The sequence below is a fragment of the Miniopterus natalensis genome, chromosome 16, assembly GCF_054644295.1.
Source record: "Miniopterus natalensis isolate mMinNat1 chromosome 16, mMinNat1.hap1, whole genome shotgun sequence".
Taxonomy (NCBI): Eukaryota; Metazoa; Chordata; class Mammalia; order Chiroptera; family Miniopteridae; genus Miniopterus; species Miniopterus natalensis.
In genome coordinates, this window is record NC_142096.1 from 37,379,835 (window position 1) to 37,399,325 (window position 19,491).

Here is a 19,491-nt window from a genome sequence, read left to right on the forward strand (position 1 = left end):
GAGGCAGATAGACAGAGACAACTCAACATGACAGTTGCCATGATAAAGGCAAAAACAAGATCTGGGGAAGCCACGAGGAGGGGCAGGTCACTCAGGGAAGGCCTCACTGAGAGCGGGTGGCTGGAGTTGGCTGTAAGGGTAAGTATGAAGTCGCCTGCTGGAAGGATGTGGAAAGTGGTGGTGAGCAGACAGCATTCCCCTGCAGGAAGAAGCCGTGAGCACCAACGGCGGGAAGGCAAGGCAACGTGCTTGGGAAACTATAACACGGTCTGGCAGGCGCATGCCGTGGGGGGCGGAGAAGAGTGGGAATTGAGACTTCAGGGGACCGTGCATGCCAGAGGGAGCTGTGTTCCTCCCACTGAAGCAAAAATATTCCCTAAATCCATCCAATGCTAGGTAACAACTGGTAAGGTCTCCGTATACCAAGAAAGCAGAGGAACACTGGCAAAATGCAGACCAGCTACTGCAGCATCAAGGCTGGTGGTAGAAACCTACCAGACAGGAAACAAAATCACAGCCCTTCAAGCTCCTTAAACTCAAGTTCCAATCAGCTCTGAAAAAAGCCCCTCTCTGCACTGTGTCCTCACAGAGACCCTGTGACATTTGTCATTTTCCCATTCCCCTAATTGTTGCATTTAATTTCATCTGCTCTGCATTTAATCTCTCTCCTTTGAAGAGCTGGTGCAAAACAACCCAGATGCAGTCCTCCAATTATGCTGAATTTGGGGAGAAATTATCATCAGAAGAACTTGCCAGCCAAGCCCTGTGTTTACTCCATTCTATTGCCCAGCAATACACATCTTTGGAAATCCTATTCTCATAAATTCATAGTCATTTTGAACAGAGTGACAAGTATGGTCCTTGGTATGCACAGACTCGGAATTCCAAATTATTCGTTAGTGTCCATGACGACAGCCAACACTACCCACTCAGCATTGACAGAGCAGCAACAGTGTACAAGGCACTTTGCTATGGCTGGGAGGAGGCAGGAGATACCAAGATGAGCTAAGCATGGAGCTAGATTAAGGAACCTGAAGTCTGGGGGGGGGGGGGGGATCCATAAATAACTGCACAGACAGTTTATAGGCAGACAGTGCTGAGAAAGAGAGTATGGCTTTGCCATTCAGAGGAGGGAGACTAGTTCCAGACCTGAGAATAGGCAAAGGCTTTGTGGATGGTTCCACTTAAACATTCATTTGCTCAGCAAAGATATGCCTGCTATGGGGACAAAAATCCTGCCAGGTGTTAGGGACACACAGGTAATGCTGAGTAAGGCAGAAAAGGCTGCCCTCATGGAGTGTATGTTCTACTAGTGGGGAGGTGGGCAGATAAAAATACAAATGAACCAGTAATGAACAGGAAAGTTTGGATAAAATAAGTGCTATGAAGAAAATGAAACAGATTAATGCAATTGGTGCCTAAGGCAGATGGGGCTACTTTAATTGTGACATCAGGATAGGCAAGAAGTTTAAGAAAGAGCCAGCAGTGCAACGCACCCAGCCCAGGCAGAGGGAACCACAAGCTGTGGAGTGCAGAAAACTTCAAACAGGGTACTCAAGGCCAGTCGCAAATAGCTTCTGACGTTGGCCTGCACCAGAGACTGTCTAAAAGACTGAGAGTCCTAGCAGACCTAGCTAATACATAGAAAAAAATCCAAACAGGCAGCCAAAATGGGGAGACAAAAAACAAGCCCCAAATGAAAGAACAAAAGGATTCACCAGAAGAAGAGCTAAATGAAATGGAGATAAGCCATCTATCAGATATAGAGTTCAGAATACTGATTGTAAGGATGCTCAATGGCATGAAAAAGGATATGGAAACTATGAAGGAAATTAAAGATGACATGGTAGAAATTAAAGCAACAACAACAACAATATTGGAAGGAATAAACAGCAGATTAGGGGAAGCTGAGGATCAGATCAGCAAATTAGAAGACAGGGTTGGAAAAATCATTCAATCAGGGATCTGAAAAGAAAAAACATTTAAAAACAGTAGGACAGTTTAAGAGAACTGTGGGAAAACATGAAAGGTAATAATATTCACATCATAGGAGTGCTAGAAGAGGTCAAAAGTAAGCAAGAATTAGAGAACCTGTTTGAAGAAATAATGGCAGAAAACTTCCCTAACCCGGTGAAGGAGAGATTGACAGCAATACAATCACAGTAGGGGACTTTAATACACCACTGACTTTACTGGATAGATCTTCCAGACAAAAAATCAACAAGGAAACAGTGATTCTAAATGACACACTAGATCAGATGAATTTAATTGACATTTACAGAACATTTCACCCCAAAGCTGCAGACTATACATTCTCCTCAAGTGCACATGGGACATTCTCAAAGACAGACCACATGTTAGGACACACAACAAGTCTTGACAAGTTCAAGAAGATTGAAATCATATCAAGCATATTCTCAGATATTTACACCATGGAATACTATGCAGCTGTAAAAACGAAGGATCCCTTACCCCTGAGACAGCATGGAGGGACCTGGAGAGTATTATGCTAAGCGAAATAAGCCAGTCAGAGAACAACAAGTACCACATGATTTTAATCATATGTGGAATCTAATGAACAAAATAAACCAAAGATCCAGAGACATAGAAGCATGGAACAGATTGATGAACCTCAGAGGGAAGGCAGGGGTGGGTGGCGGAGTGGGTGGGGAGAGATTAACCTAAGAACTTATATGCATATATGCATAACCCGTGGACACAGACAATAGTGTGGTGAAGGCCTGGGGGGAGGAGCGCAAGGTGAAGGGGATCAGTGAGGAGGGAAGGAGGACATCTGTAATACTTTCAACAATAAAGACAAATGGAAAAAGAAAAAGCCAACCTTGCAAGGGTTTGGAGGGAAAGAGTTTGAGATAGAGGAAATTGCAAGTGCAAAGGCCCTGAGGCATAGTGGAAGGAGATGTGGTTGGGAGGTAGCTGGGGCCCCATGGACTATAGGAAGGAATTGAATTTCATTGTAAGTGAATTAGGAGGCCATGGGAGCGTTAGCCAGGGGATAGGTAAGTTAGTCATATGAAGATGAGATGGGGCTCATTCAGGCAGGAGGACAAGCATGATGACATTTGGGAACATGTGAGAGGTTATTTTAGAGAAATGTACTGGAAACCACACCAGGGCCAGATCAAGGAGACCCTTGAATGACAGCAGCTTGGCCTTTGGCCTGGAGAAACATAACCAGAAAGGAATTCATTCTTTAGATTCTGGAGAGCCTGTCTCGTTGCAAACAGCTACCTGCGAGTTATTCATCTCTGTAAGCACATCTTCTACAGGAATCCCTGGAGTTTTGCGTTTTCTCCAAAACCAATGGGAGATGCAGTGGGATTACACTGGCAGCCCTGAAGCCCGGAGGCCATGGGACAGTGTGAGCCCCTGTCCTTCCTCTGTGAGCCCTGTGCATGTACTTTCTGCCCCCCTCCCCAAGAGTCACATACAATCACACAAACACTGTAAAAATGCACATATTTGTGAGTACACTTACAACCATTGCCTCATACACTTGAGGCCGTTGAACTGGATGGCACGTGAACCATACCTCAAACCGTTTAGGGTCCCAGCCTAAACCAGGACAACCCCAGAGGGAGAATGGGGCTCCAGACAAAAGCTTAAGTCCCCATCTGTGATCCCCTTAAGTGTTATGACATAGCAGCACTTTCTTCCCTGCCCACAACCTCAATAGAAATTTAAAAAGCCAGCTATTCGCTTTCTCAACTACCTTCACAGGGAATAGTGGTCAGGAGACACAGTTCTGACCATTAATATGTAAGAAAATATCTGCTGGGAGGAGACTTTTGGGGAAGGATAAACAAAAAAGTCCTTTCCTGCTGCCTTGTCCCGTAGCCTGTCCCCTACCCCCCTCTGAGCCTTTGTGCCCGATGAGAACATGGTGACTGGAGCTTAGGCAGCCATTCACCACCACCAGGCATAATTTATACAGAGTCTTCTGTCTTGCATTGGCCAAAGTGTCACCCATGGGCAGTAAATCCCTGGCACTTCGGGGTTGTGCACGTGTGGATGGGACCCCCGAGTGAGTGGATCCTCAGATAGGAGGCATGCGGCATGTGGCATGGGCAGGAAGGAACAGGGCTGGAAAGTGTCCCCAGGGAGAGGTTAGACAGAGCATTGGGCTCCCTCCTGGCAGGGAATTTTTCTCCAGGATATTGGCTCCTCAAACCCTGATCCTTGGTAGCCCTGAACTTCATTTTTTTCTCCCAAGTTCCATTACTCTGTTGAAAACTCCCATCGGCTGTGTTCTACTTGGTCTTTCAGCATCTCAGGGCTTAAACATGGGCTGATGCCTCAAGGGAGAGAATCAGGAGAGAATGTTGGGGTCCCCACAGGGTAGTTCCCTCTCTCTAGCACTTGGCATCTCTGATCCTGGGCCCCTTGGCGGGTATCTTGTGCCAGCATGATTCAGAGTGGCCCTCAGATAGCAGCACTGGCATCATCTGTGCACTTGTCAGAAGAGCAAATCCATGAGCCCGAACTTGACCCACTGAGTCAGAATCTCTGGGGCTGAGGCCCAGGAAACTGGTTGAGCAAGCTCTGCTGTGCCCATGAGAGCTGAAGAAACATTGTCTTATGGTTTCAAACAACTTTTTTGGGGTCCAGATTTCATAGCTCTTCTGTGAAGGAGTGTTGGTGTGATCCAAAATACGTTATCATGGCTAGAGGTAGAAGTCCACGAGGCTCTTTAAAGGTCCTCTCTGCTGATTCTCAAGAATCCTAGTAATTTTTTAAAAATTTATTTTTATTATTTTTTTAATCCTCACCTTAGGATATTTTTTCCATTGTTTTTCAGAGAGAGTGGGAGAGGGAGGAACATCGATGTGAGAGAGACAGATCAATTGGTTGCCTCCCTCACGTGCCCTGACCAGGGCTGGAGACGAACCTGCAATCCACGTATTTGGCAGGGATTGAACCCAGGACGCTTCAGTCTGCAGGCCGACACTCTAACCACTGAGCAAAACTGGCCAGGTCAAGAACCCCGGTATTTTTGCTCACAGTGGCATCTCCAGCACCTGGAATAATACCGGCACTTGAGTAAGTGTTCAGGTAACAGAGACTGAACACATAAAACTCTATGATGCATTTTTATTACTCTCATTTTACTGGTATGAAAATGGAGGCTCAAATGAGTAAATGACTTGCCTAATATCACCCAGGTAGTAGGTGACAGAAGTGGTGCTTGAACCAAGGCTTCTAACAGCCATGCTTCCCTGTGGTAGTACAGTGGCCCTGGGCACCCAAGGGGCCGGGCACTAACGGAGGGCTCAGCAGTGGAGATAAGCCAGAGGGGCATCCAAGCAGATGGCGCTGCTGACTTGGGATTCGCCCGAGGCAGGCACTGCTCACGGGCCAGGGTGGAGCGTTGGAAACAGGCGTGAGTCCTGCCTGTCTGGGTGGGTGTGTGGCTCTTGTAGTCTGAGCTCTGCTGAGAGAGAGGCCATCCATTCCCGGCTTTCTTTATGAGGTTTTGTTCTCGGGAGCTTGAGGGCTTGGCTCTGGGAGCAGGGATTGAGAAAAACCCTCCTCTGTCTAAAGAACATGCAGGCACCTGCAGGAGTGGAGGGATCTGGAGCCACCCAGAAGATAGCTGCCTGGGTGTAAGCAGAGCCACACTTGAGTTGGACTGGCTCCCTAGGGCGTCACCTCCAAGGGCCACCTGGCCCCATTTCCCTACCCCAGAATGCCCCAGAAGCCTCTGGGATGGGAAATCCCTTTGGTTTCAGTGGATCCAGGAAACTGTGTCACTGGATTGAGGGCTCCCTGGGGAGAGGAGGAGACTTTTCCTGAAGGAAGGACTTTTCAATACCCTGCTCTGTCCTTCATCTCCATGGAAATGTCAGAAAGGCCTAAACAGAAAGCAGGCCAAGCCCTGGCAGATGTGGCTCAGTTGGTTCAACATTGTCCCAGGCACCAAAAGGCTGCTGGTTTGATTCCCAGTCAGGGCACATACCCGGGTTGTGGGCTCGATCCCAGTGGGGAGCGTGCAGGAGGCAGCCAATAGATGTTTTGCTCTCCCATCAATGCTTCTCTCTCTCTCTCCCTCTCCCTTCCTCTCTCTCAAAATCAATTAAAAATCTTTACAAAAGCAAAAAAAAAAAAAAAACACAATAAAAAACACACAAAAAAACACAGCAGGCCAACAGGGAAGGGCTAAGAACGAGATTCAGAATGTCTGGGTGGGAAGAGGCTTCTAAGATCATCCGGGACCCAGGAGTGATGTGACTTGCCTGAGGCCACACAGTAACTTCACAGACTAAGACTAAAATCCCATGTGACAGTGCTCTCTCCTACTCCAGAATGAGCTTTCTTCAATGAGACATTGTAAACTGAAGGGTACATTTACTGAAGGCTCACCAGCCCAGCATCTCAGTGACTTCTCACAACAACCCCAAAAGGTATGTGCTGTTGTCCCCAGTTTGCAGACAAGGTAATGACTCAGGTGACCTGAGTATGCTGGTCAAGGTCACACAACTGCTAATGGTACCTACACTGGGCCATAACCACCATTCCCTTTTTGCCTAGTTCTGTGTCTCCTGTCTCCTCCTGTGCCCTGACTCACGGCCCTCCAAGCCCAGGGTGGCTCGTAGTCTATGTGCCAAGTATCTGTCGGCTTTTGATGTTTAAGTACACATTGAGTGAGCACTTAAGACAGCAAGGGAGCACCTTAGGACTTTTTGGAAATAGCTGTCTAGATTAATAAAATAATTCTTCTCTGATTGCCAAAGTAATTTCAATGCTCTTTGCAGAACACTGAGCGACTAAATAGAAAGAAGGCTGGGTCTTCTGGAAATTGCTCATGCCCTTGTCGATTTGTCCCTGGATGATCTCAATGATTTCCTTATCAATTGGCTCAAGGACAGCATCCTTTTACACTCATAATTGTGGTAGACGCCTCTCTACCTCCCAATTTGTTGTTTGTTATTGCATTTTGAGAGATGCTTTTGGAAGTTGGAAGTAGCTGCCTAGATCTGAACAGACTGGTCCTTGGCCCTGTAGACACCCATTTGTGGTGTTGGAGCTGCCGACTGGCAGTGGCAGGAGGACAGGCCTTGATGTGGCTGCAGCCAGTGTTTGCCCATGGCTGTCAAGGCTCTTCTTGACTGGCCTGACCTGGAAAAAGCAGCCCTGCCCTCAGAGGCCCCAGGGGGCCAGTCAGAAATGCCATCACCATTCATTTTTCTTTCCTGGGAAGTGCAGGGCTGTGCCTTGAGGGGTGAAAGCCAAGACTTACAGACCCAGAAAGGTTCATCCTGGTCCTCCGAGCCTGTTGCATAACCCTGGATGCAGTTGAAAGGAAAAGAGTCCTGCAGCATGGCCCTCGGCTCACAAAACTCCATCAGGAATCTGAAGACAGCATTTCAAGTACATTTTGTGTGACTGGAGTGCCATCAGCTGCCTAAACTCCTCCTGGTTGCATTACCATTTACAAAAAGTGGTTTTCACGCCCACACCAGGAGGCAGGCAGAGTAGGTTCCTATCAGTTTTCTTTGCAGATGAGGCTCAGGACAGTGGCGGGGCTGGGACTAGAATCTGAGCTCTAGTGAGTTTTGGGATGAGGGATGGGGTCCTGGGCGTGGACAGTCCTGGTGGGGACTGTCTGAGAGCTTGGAAGACAGAAGAAAGAAGAAGGCATGTCTGTGGGTACCTGGGTGGGATCCCCAGACTTCATCTATTTGCCCAATTTCTGCTCTCCGTCTGTTCCCTAGGGCTGCCCTTCCCCCAGTCCCAGCTGTAAAAACAACAGAGCACATACAGGCAATGGGAGTGGGAGGGGGTGGAGGAGGAATGGGAACACCCCCCCCAAGTGCTTAACCATGAACCCCAATAGTCCTCTTAAAGTTGGGAACATGACAAGTCCAGGATATCTGTCTGTCACTGCTAGAAAATGGTCACAGGTATAGCTAATGTGATTAGAAAAGAGAAAGAATAAGAAACATTAAAGAGGAGGCCAACTTGTTATATATAAGTGGGACTTTAGGTTCACAACACCCAGGATATTCACTTAGAAAACATTACCAACAAGATTCAGTAAGGTGTCTGGGTAGCAAAGTCAGTATCTTCCCGTATAAGAGACAGAAAATTATAATGAAAGAAAAAAGTCCATTTACAATAGCTACAAACAGATGACTTACCTGGAAATATAGTTACCAAGTTATGTGCAAGACGTATATGAATGAAATTTGAAGATGCTACTAAGGAATACATGCAAACACATGAATGAATGCAAAGACATCCTTAAGAGAAGAAGCTACATTCTACACATAAGCCAACTGTCTCTAAATTAATATTTAATTCAATTAACCCCAATGGTAAAATATGACTTTTTTCCTGTAATTAAACATGTCAAAGTTTGTACAACAAAGAAAGAGATGGGAATAATAAAATTCAGAAAAATAAAAGGTGGTCTAGGCCTGAAAGAAATTAAAATACATTATAAAGCTAAAATAAATTAAACAGTTTGGTAATAGAGCATGAATAGGCAGAGAGACCAATAAAAAACAGTGTGGAAAGTCCAGAAATGTATCCAAATTGCCATAGAAATTTAGTTTATGATTAAGAGGTCATTTCCAATCAGTGGGAGGAAGGAGATTATTTAATAAATGGTGTGATATTTAGACAAATGGTAGCTATCTAAGAAAAAGTTTAGATTTCTTCTTAGATCCTTATAACAAAATAAATCCTAGATGGAGCAAAGATATAAATTTAAAAACCCATAAGAGCATTAAAGAAAACATGGGGGATTTTATTTACATAATATCCAAATGGCGAAGGACTTTGTAGTTCTAAACATGACACAAAACCTGGAGTTCGTGTAAGAAAAGATTGGCACATATGATATAAAATTAAAATTTTCTGCATTTCATGAGCCAGACAGAGAAAGACAAGTACTATATGATTTCACTTCTATGTGGAATCTAAAGAACAAAATAAACAAACAAAATAGAAACAGACTTACAGATACGGAGAACAGACTGGTGTTGCCAGAGGGGAAGGAGGTTGGGGGGCTGGGTGAAAAGGTGAAGGGATAAGACGTTCTAATTTGTAGGCACAAAATAGTCACGGGAATGTAAAGTACAGCATAGGGAATATAGTCAATAATATTGTAATAACCATGTACGGCACCAGGGACTTACCGGGGGGGAAACACTTCGTACAGTACATGATTATCTAACTGCTATGCTGTATACCTGAAACTAATACAAAATAATACTGAATATAAACTGTAATTGAAAAATAAAATTAAACAAACAAAATTCATTATAAAGTCAAAAGATAAGCAACAAACTTTGCTGGAAAATCAATGTTTCCAACATGTGAGACATAGGCAGAGAGCAGATTTCCTCAGTGCTACTTAAACTCCTACAGATGAATGAAGACAGCGGAGTCCCAAGTTCACAGGAAATAGCAGAGGTTTAAACACACGAAATGTGCTCGCTTGCTCACTTATAAAAGATACCAACTAAAAGCCTTGTGAGCTACCGCATTCCCCTATTAACCCAGCGAAAACGAAGACGTGCGCTCCCACGGGGCGGGGGTGGCGCAGGGCACGGCCCAGCTCTGCCGCGGGCGCCCAGCCGCGTGAGCCCGCCGGCGGGGCCCTTAGCGAGGCCCTCCCCACGAGAAGACAGCGCCAAGCCCGCGCCCCGGAACCCCGGCCTCGGAACAGCAGTCTTCAGAATTTAGCTACACACACGCGCGCCTTTGCCTAGTGACACGTGTATGAGGATTTCATTAGTAGGGAAAGACTGGAAAGAACTTGTGTTTACATCAACAGGGGGCCGGCTAAAGGAAGGACCGTGAGCCTGGAGTGAAATACTCTGCCCCCTTTGGGCAACGCAGCAGCTCTATAGTGACAGGGAACAAGCTCCCAAGGATACTAAGTGTGCTCAGGGCAGGAGCTTGGGGGGGGGCGGTCTGGGCTCGAGATATATACTGTGGAGAAGTGGGCATACGGATGGTAAGTAGAGGTGGGCATACGGATGGTAAGTAGAGGTGGGTATACGGATGGTAAGTAAGCCAGGCCCTAGGCGTGCCTGGGCCTACCAGAGTGTGTGTCCTGAGGAGGCAAGAAGCTGGGGCTGGAACCCTGGGAACATCCTTGTGTGAGAAACAGGCAGATGGAGAGAGTCCACAAAGAAGAGTTAAAAGGGTGGTCAGAGAGAGGGGAAGCGAGTGGAGCGTGTGTGACAACTCCTCCTTGATGACTGCAAACCGAAACACAGGTAACATCCCTGTGAAAGGTGGACAGTTTATTTTCCACGTTCAGTTAGAGAGACAATTACTTTAACACTGGAGCAGTTTTCAGTTGCTCTTCCCTTGGTGTATATTCTTACGTATATGACAGAGTTTCCCATGTGCTGTTTTGGCAGAGATCTTGCCATAAACACATTTACATGTACACACACATATATATTTGTAGGCACACAGATATTTATTTACATCAATTAAACTAATATCTATTGAGTCTTGATTATGTGCAAAGTATAGCATGTCCCAGGCAAGGGGTTTGCCAGGATTTTATTGCAAAACACTGAACACTGAGATGCATCTGTGAACAGAAACTGACAGCCCCCAGTCAGGTGTGTCCCTTTATGCAGGACCTTCAAGCAGCTTTTACCAAGCTGTGCTTTAGACCTGGTAGGTGATCTGCCTGAACGAAATTGTGGAGCAGAGAGACCCACCTCCCTGAAAACCTGTCAAGTGAGAAACTTGTCTTGTTTAAGCCACTGATGCTTGGTCTCGGCTAAAGAGTGTTAGTATCCTAATGGGTATTTAAGCACATACGGCCCAGGAATCACTTCAGGGAAAGGGTGACAGTCTCCGAAGGATGCCCTGATTCAGTCGCATGGGTAGGAAGCTCAGTTTTGTAACTGTTTTCTGAATTTGCTAAAACTCCGGTTTGTGTTCTGCTTGTAATCCTCTCCCTGCCTGTGCACCTGCCCTTCCTCTTGGTCTGATCGAGGGACAGAGTGTTCCAGATGCACAGACGCACATGCAAGGGGCAAGAGGGAGGGTCACACTGCCTGGGAAGGGAACAGTCGTTTTTTGCAGGTAAAAAATAAAAGAGCACCTCCCATTAAGTTTTATTTTGCCCTCACAAGAGTGGAGAGAGCCGGCGGGTTGGAGAGGAGGCCTGTCTCTCGTATGCTGAGCTGTTGCTACCAGGGTGGGACGCCGATCGCTATGGTAGCACAACCATGGGGGCCTCTGTGGCCTGGCAAGATGATGCCTAAGGTATTTTTTATTTGGGGACAGGTTAGTTTCGCTTAATTTAATTTCATAATATAAGGAAATTCTAACATATGCAAAAGAAGTCAGAATGGTCTTCTGAACATGACTGAACCCACCCCTGCCCCCGGCCATGAACTCGTGGCCAATTCTGTCTTATTCCCACCCTTATTATTTTTAAAGCAAATGCCATCATATTATATCATCCATAAACATTTCATTAAGTATGCTTTTAAAATAAAAACTTTTAATAAACACAACCACAAAACCATTATTACACACAAAAAGGATTAATCATATTTCCTTAATATCAGTTATACAGGTGGTGTTCAACTTTTAATTGTTTAGTAAGTGTCATATTTTTCTTTGTAATTCTTTTGCTTGAATCAGATCTAGACAAGACCCAACATTGTAACTGGCTTATAAGTCTCTTAACTATCCTTTAATCTAAAGATTCCTTCTGCCTCTCTCTTTTTAAATCATTGCAATTTATTTGCAGAAGAAACTGTTCTTTGTTTCGTTCCTGTACAGTTTCTCCTGCCTGGATGTTGCTGGTTGCATGCTCATGGTTTAATTTATTTTCTCCATATTTCTTAAAAGTTGGTAGTTTGATCTAGAGCTGCACTGTCCAATCTAGTAGTCAGTAGCCACAAAATAATTAAATTAAATTTCCAGTGCTCAAAAGCAACATGGAGTACTGTTGCCGTATTGGGCAATACAGGCTATAGAACATGCCCATCATTGCAAAAACTTCTACTGGACATATAAAGGTTGAGAAGCTTAACCAAATTTAAATTTAACTTTTTGGGGGAATATTACTTCATAGGTGGTGCTGCGGAGGCACCTAGTACCTGCTGCTATTTTATGGTGTCAGCAGCTTTTGATGCTAGCTGCATTGGTTCACCAGAAGAAAGGCATGTCCTTGAAGTGACCCCAAAGTCGGCCTCTCTGGCACTCCCTTCTCTCCATCTCTTTGGTTCTACAAATCAGACATCTCTGAGTCCTCCTGGACACTTCCCGGTTCCTTAGGTCTGTCCTGTTGATTTTACCTCCTAAATACCCCTGGAATTGGGCTCCTTGTCTCCATTTTGGAGCTGACACCCACCTTCCTCCCTGAGAAACCAAAAATGCTGCTCCTGGGTCTCCCCATCATCACATCTGTCCGCTCCCAGTGCATTCTCCATGTGCAGTGGGCAAGCACCTCAATATTCCTGCTTCTCCCGACTCCCAGCTTCTCCCAGCCTCCTTCCTGCTTATGAATGTCTCCGGGGATTTAATCCTTTAACTGCTCTTCAGGCAGGGTTAGCATTTGAGCTGCTGGAGCATGAGGCTCAGGGGGAAGAGGAGAGCTCAGGGGGCTGAGGCAGTGGATACATTTATCAAATGCTACAAAATGTTTCTGTGTCTTAACCACCTGCTCACCTCTAAGTGCATTTGGTTAGTTTTGGCCTGTGTACTCCGCACCCTTTATTCTACCATATTGGCTTTCTTTTAGTTTGCTGCAACTATCCACACTCCTCCAGTCAAAGGATACTCTCTCCCCGAACTCCTACTCATCCTTCAGGTGCAATTCAAGGTTCGCTTCCTCGGGAAAGCCCTCCCTGACCACCTCCAGGGCCATCAGTCTCCTCTTTCACTCTCCAGTGGAACTATGCTTGACTCCTTCTTGATTCATATCTGATTCTAGATGTGTTTCTGACTTCGCTCAACATTATATTCCCAGCACCTAGAGGTGGTACATAGTAGGTATACAATAATCAATTTGTTGAAGGAATAAAATGAAAATTGAGTTAATAGACTGAATATTCGACATCATTTGCTCTGCTGGGTATTTCCTCTTTTCATTTTGTAATTATTTGGCATTATCCATTTACAAATAATGGTTTACCTTTGCAGACATGCCGTGTCTGTGTCTAATTTGTTATCTGGAGGCCCTGCTGCATACCCATCCTACAGAGGCCATTTCACTCGTTGGTAGCTACTCGTTGGTGCCAGCACAGTTGAGGGGCCTGCAAATATTCCCAGCATGGCCTCCGATGCAGGTAAGAATCACACCAACGCAGTAAACAGTGATACAGAGGGAGGCACAAATGCTAAGACCAGTAAATGAGGAGCTAGTCAAGAGCTCAGTTACTGAGCCCTAGTCTAGTTCCTGGGGTGTGGGAGTGCAAAAGACAGAGCTGCCCTCTGCCCTCAAGGACCTATTTCCTGGTAAGGTGGACAAGCTCTTGTCAGGTAGAAAAATGAACAAACGACAATATAGATCCTGTTGAGTTTGGAGAAGAAAATAGAGTAATTTGATAGAGGGAAACTAGGGGTGGTGGGGGAGCTACTGTAGAGGGTGGCCAGGGAAGGCTTCCTGGAAGAGGTGACATTTGAGTTGGGCCATGAAGGATGGGAGAGATCAGAGGAATGAGGACTCCAGCTGCAGAAGAGCTTGGGGAGAATTCCAGGCAAAAGGAAATAGCCAGGAGCAAAGGGCCAGAGCTGGGGAAGGGTCAGCTGGCAACCTCAGCCTTCGTTTTCTCATCTGTAGATGGTGACAGTGGCACCCACTGACTGCAGGGGTGTAGCTATCATTGTCAAGATTATGATTATCCTTCAGTTCAGGAGTAGCTTCAACAAAGCAGATGCCCTCAGCCAGCCTGGGAAACAGATCCACTGATTTCATGTTGTGAGTTCAGGGAAGAATGAGGTAATGACAACAGGCTTGCACGCATGCACACACACATGCACGCACATCCTTACAGAGGTACACCCCCTGCACTCACACAGCCCCCGCGTGGGATTTCGGCTGTGGCCATAGGATTTTAGCTCCCAGACTCCACCGCGGAGAGTGCAGATTTTGGCATTTCAGGCTCTCAGGCATTCAGCTCCCTTTCCCACGTCTGTGGGAGGAGCCGGCTGTCAGAGGCACAGAAGGAGGGGGGCGAGGCTGTGGGTGGGGACCCAGCCACTTAATTAGCATACTCTGCTCGCCCTGGGAAGCCTTCTCCAAAGTTCTTCTGCACCATTTCTCCGGGAGACAGGAGAACAGTTTGCAGCCAAGACTTGGTACTTAAGGTAGCACAGAGCCAGCCAGAGCTCAGGCAAGGAATCCCCTGTGAGGTGAGCCCATCACCTGAGGAGTGGGGAGAAACAGGTATTTCCTGGGGGGATACAGAAACAGAAGAAGCAGGGAGAAACCACGCCTGCTGACACCTTGATCTTGGACTTCCAGCCTTCAGGACTGTGAGAGAATACACGCCTCTGGTATTTGTTACAGCAGCCCTAGCAGAATAATATGGAGCACAAGAGGCCTGGGGAGACCCAGGGAGCACAGAATGAGATAAAGTGGGGGTGTGGAGGGGTCAGGCCCCACAGGCCAACTTAGGGATTATTGGTCCTTACTTTAGGAGCTACTGAAACGTTGTTAGCTATGGAAGAGTGAGAAGCGTATAGAAATTAGCACACATGTAGAAACTGATGATTACTTGAAGAAAGCCAGGGGATTTTGAATCTCCCATTATTGTATTGAGTTTGGTTTTTATATCTCCCTCGTGCTAGGCTGTCAGCTCCCTAAAAGCGGGGACCAGGCCTATCCTGCTTGCTTCCATCTCTTCGTTGCCCAGAACAGTGTCTGACACCTGAACTGGTGCTTGATTCCTGGAGCAAATCATGAAGAGATTTACCAAGAGCCAGAGTGTTACGAGGGCCCAGAGCGGGGAGAGATTGCTTTGTCTGGTTGCTTGGAGAAGGCTGGACTCAGGACCAGCTATATCATTTTTGAGGCCCAGGGAAAAATGCAGACACAAGTGTGCTTGATCAAAATTGATTAAAGATTTCAAGGTGGAGGCAGCAGGGCATTAACCCAAACGGGGGTCCTTCTGAATTCAGGGGCCTGTGTGACTGCACAGGCCACGCATCCATGAGATGGCTCTGGTTGGAGTGGATCCTGGAAAGCTTCATGGAGGAGGCAGTATTTGAGCTGGATTAGTCTGGGCCTAGGGCGGGACCTTCTCGGAGAAAGGAATGGAATGGCATAGGCAGGGAAGTGGGCAGGCATGCCAAGGGAAAGTGGACCGATACTTTCTTTTATTGGGAAGAAAAAAAAAGACTAAATCTCCTGAGCTTGATTTGGGGGCAAGTTTTGTTAATCACAGATGAACTCCTCTGGCCAGGGGTACATCAGAGATAATTTTTCAGTTTCATTAGGGCTTGATGAGGTCTGAGCACCACGCAGAAGCTCGGCCTTGTTTGAGATGGGCTCTTCCATTTCTCCCTTTCACAACTAAACAAAGACATCAGCGAGGAGGGCCTTGCTGGCACATAACCCCCGGGCAAGGGGCCCAGCGATGCCAGCAGCCGTGCCACCTGGCATCTGCCAGCTGAGGTCCTGATGCAGCATGATGCCTTGTGTTTGTCACACCATCGCTGGTGTGACAGACACAGCATTGAGGGGAAGGAATATATGACCTGGGTGTGCTGGTGGTGGAGTGTGATCTGGGGCTCGTGGGGCTCTGGTAACAGTTTCCTTACACTCTGTACTAGCTTCCCAGGGCTGGCGTGGCAAATAACCATAAACTTGGTGGTTTACGACCAATAGACATTTATTCTCATAGTTCTAGAGGCTAAAAATCCAAAATCAGCAGGGCTGTGCTCTCTCCGAAGGCTCTAAGGAAGAATCCCTCCTTGTCTTTCCGAGTTTGTGATGGTTGCTGGCAACCCGTGGCATTCCTTGGCTTATAGCTGCATCTCCCCAGTCTCTGCCTCCCTCATCATATGGCATTCTTCTCTCTGTGTCCAAATTTCCTTCTTCTGACATTAGTCAATGCATTAGGAGCCACCTTAATCCAAAATGACCTCATCTTAAACTTGATTATATTCACAAAGACCCTATTTCCAAATAAGGTCACATTCACAGGTACTAGGAGTGAAGACTTGAATGAGTCTTTTGGCGGGGACATTATTCAACTCATAATACAAGTTTCTTTGCTTCCAAGATATTAAGAGTCACGAGTAACATCTGCATAGGGCACAGCACTTTCCAAATTGATTCTCCAGACCCTCTCCCTTGTCCCATTGGCTCAGCAGCTCTGTCAAGTAGATTGGGAGGAAATGTTACGCCCATTTTACAGTCGGGAAAATTGAGTTGCAAGACGTTTTAAGTGACAGCCAAGGGCACGCGTGAAGCTGTTAACAATAAAGAGGAAGGTAAAGTGGCTAAAAGAACTAGAAAAATGTTAATTAGCTACACACACCAAGGAATGTTTCTGAAAAAGGTTTTGGGATCAAGTTCTTATCTCAATCCATCAGCAACTTAACATTTATTAAACGTTTACCATGTGACGGGCCCTGTGGAAAGCTCTTTACCTGTATCCTTTTATCTAATCCTTACTTTAGCCTGGTGCTGTGGGCATCATGACTCCAGTTTGCAGGGAAGGAGCTGAGTGGGGGCCGTGGAGGAGCCAGGATTCCTCCTCAGGCCTCTGGGTTCCAAGCTCTCACTCCCTGGCTGGGCCACTGTCACCCCTGGCAGGGATCGGGCAAAGGGTGGGTCAATCAGTGTCGGTCAGGGTGCCATGCCCTATGGCAGGGCGTTGCTGTGGATAGGCTGAACTCAGAATCCCACAGGCATCTGTCAGAGGGGGTGGAGAAGTGGTTATGAAAGAAGGTGTCAAAGGGGCTACAAAATTGCTGTGAGGTGGGTCACGTGGTACAGACCAGGGGTTAACAAACTTTTCCTGGTAAGGGCTAGACGGTAAATATTTTAGGCACTGCAGGCATATGGTCTCTGTCACAATTGCTCTGCATATAATGCACAAATGAACGAGTGTGGCTGTGTTCCAATAAAACTTTATTTATCAACACAAATTTGAATTTCAGATCATACTCATGTGTTACAAATACTATTTTTCTTTTGATTCCCACCCCTTCCCTCCTCCACCCCAGTCCCTGGAAAATGCAGAAACCACCCTTGGGCTCCCAGCTGTTTCAAACCAAGCGGGGAGCTGGGTTTGGCCCTCGGGGCTGTGGTGCGCAGACCCCGAATAGACTCTGCTGCTGCTTGTCTGCTGAACCCTGCAAGGACTTTGCCTGGCAGGTGGATGGAGCAGACCGCGCTGGGGCATGAAACTTCCCACTGCAAACGCTACAAGAACAAAAGGGGGCCAAGCGGGTAGCGTGGCTTCCGAGGAGTGCATTTCATCCAGCCGCCTCCCGAAGCTTCTAGCATTCACGACTGCACCATAAACACAAACAAGACGAGCGCTCTGAGCCGAGTGTGCAGGTAAGTGCCCCTTCCCAGGGCTCTTGCCGGCGGCAGCACCCCGGTTCCTGGGTCTGAGCTGTGGGCCAGCAGCGCCTGGGGGAGGCAGGATGGGGCGTCCCTGAGCCGAGAGTGGGGCGCCCTCTCCGTATCATCAGTTCTCAGAGGATGCCCGGGGGCGGGAGGACATGGTGGTGCTGGGACCCACGCCTGTGCTCCTGGGGCTGCTGCGAAGCTGGCGACAGGCTGCGCCAGAGCAGTGCGGGCAGAGTGGCGAGGCCTGCGGGCGGCGTGTGAGTGGCCCTGCGTGGAGGGTGCAGGAAAGGGGGGAGGGAGCCCATTCTCTGGAGTGGCTACTGCGCCCTGGGGCACCCCACTAGGCCCCTTGGGTGGAGGAGGGTGGAAAGAGCCAGCTCCTGTCTTCACTTTCCAGATCCAGCACCAACTAGCTGTGTGACCCTGGGCAAGTTGCCGGACCCCTCTGAGACTCAGTTACCTGACGTATAAAAAGATGGACAAGGCCCCTCTGATGGTGAGATTGTCGGGAGGGTTTAGACGGGATGTCACGTGCCTCCCCCATCTGCAGTGTGTGCTCTGCGAACGGTGGCAAACGCAGTGACACACCACACACCTGCCAAGCTCGGGCTCAGCTTTTGTTGAAGGTCGCTGAAAATCTGGCCTCAAGGGAAGAATCCTTTGCCACCAAATCTTGGAGGTAAATCTCTTCCTCCCTGGCTGGGGAAGGTTTGCTTTCTAACTTCTCTTTGAGGCGAAAAACCCAGCCAGCTGTCTTTGCCTCTCCCTCCCCCCGTCTCATCCCTTCCTGGGGCAAGACACAAGGAACTCATCAGACATCGAAGGCAGAGCTGCGCATTTGCAACAACTGAGAGGCAAGGCAAAAAAAAAAAAAAAGAGAGAAAGAAATGAAAAGAAAAAAGAAATTAAATCCAGCAATTAAGTTCTAATTGCACAATTACTTCACTCTGTGGCTCGGTGCCAGGGGTGGGAGTCTCGATCCCACAAATGGTGTTTTGTGCAAACTTGGGGAGGAGGAGTTGAGGGGGGGGCTAAGGAGGTGATATCTGGGGACAGGAAAACAAAGGCATTTATAAATGGAGGCATCTTGCCAGCAACCTGATGCTAATGTTCTGACTGGCAGGGCATGGGGTGGGCTGGGGAGCTAGGGGGCCTTTTCTAAATAAAATTGGCAAATCCACTGAGCTCTGGGCTTTGTTTAGGCGATTCACACTTTAAGCAAGTCTGTCTTCTAGCGAGAGCACCTCTCTGCAGTCATGGGGTGGGGGCCCCTCTTTTTAGGCCTGAGTGGAGATCCCCCTGTTTAGATGTAGGGTGGAGGACCCTGATTAGACCTGGGGTGGAGGCCCCTTTCTCCAAGCCAAGAGATCCAGGGCATTGTGCTTGGCACTGGGCAAGGAGCCTTGGCAGTGCCCAGGCTGGCCATCCTGCAGGGCTTCTAGAGAGCTGGGAGGGGCTTGCAGGGGTGCGCTTGCTGTGTGGGTCCATATTTGTGCCCTGAGAGGATTTGGAAGAAAGAGAATCTGCTGCTTGAATCGGTGCATTCCTTGGGCTGCTTCTCTGCCATCCACTTGCCCACTCATGCACTTGCCCACTCATTCACTCGCCCACTCATTCACTCGCCCACTCATTCATTCACTCACTTGCACTTTTCCCTTACTAATTCTTCAGCTGATATTTATGGGTCTCTAATTTGCACAAGGCACTCTACTTGACATTACGGGAGACAAAGAAGATTTAAGATGGATCTTTCCCTGGGGGAGAATGGAGATAAAATGTGTGTAAAATGATCTGGTAGTTCCTTTTTTTGTTTTGTTTAGTTTTCTGGTGCTGAGAATTTATTCTGATCCATGATCTTGGTGTCAATTAGTGGTTGTCTCCCAAATTTACAAATATAATTTGGTTATTCACTAAAAATAAAAAATAAAAGCTTATGGTAAAATAGTTTCTAT

At 47.3% G+C, this 19,491-nt stretch overlaps 1 long non-coding RNA gene across 2 annotated transcripts in view; it reads left to right on the forward strand.

The window, feature by feature from the left end:
* Positions 1 to 19,491, forward strand: part of LOC107539565 (uncharacterized) — a 44,558-nt gene that overhangs the window by 23,630 nt on the left and 1,437 nt on the right. The window contains exons 2-3 of one of the 2 annotated variants that reach the window (XR_015715757.1): positions 17,188 to 17,524; positions 17,937 to 18,218. This is a non-coding gene — a long non-coding RNA (uncharacterized LOC107539565). Of the gene's footprint in view, positions 1 to 17,173; positions 17,525 to 17,936; positions 18,219 to 19,491 lie in introns of those variants that run through there. The other variant, XR_001603415.2, reaches the window with a different exon arrangement.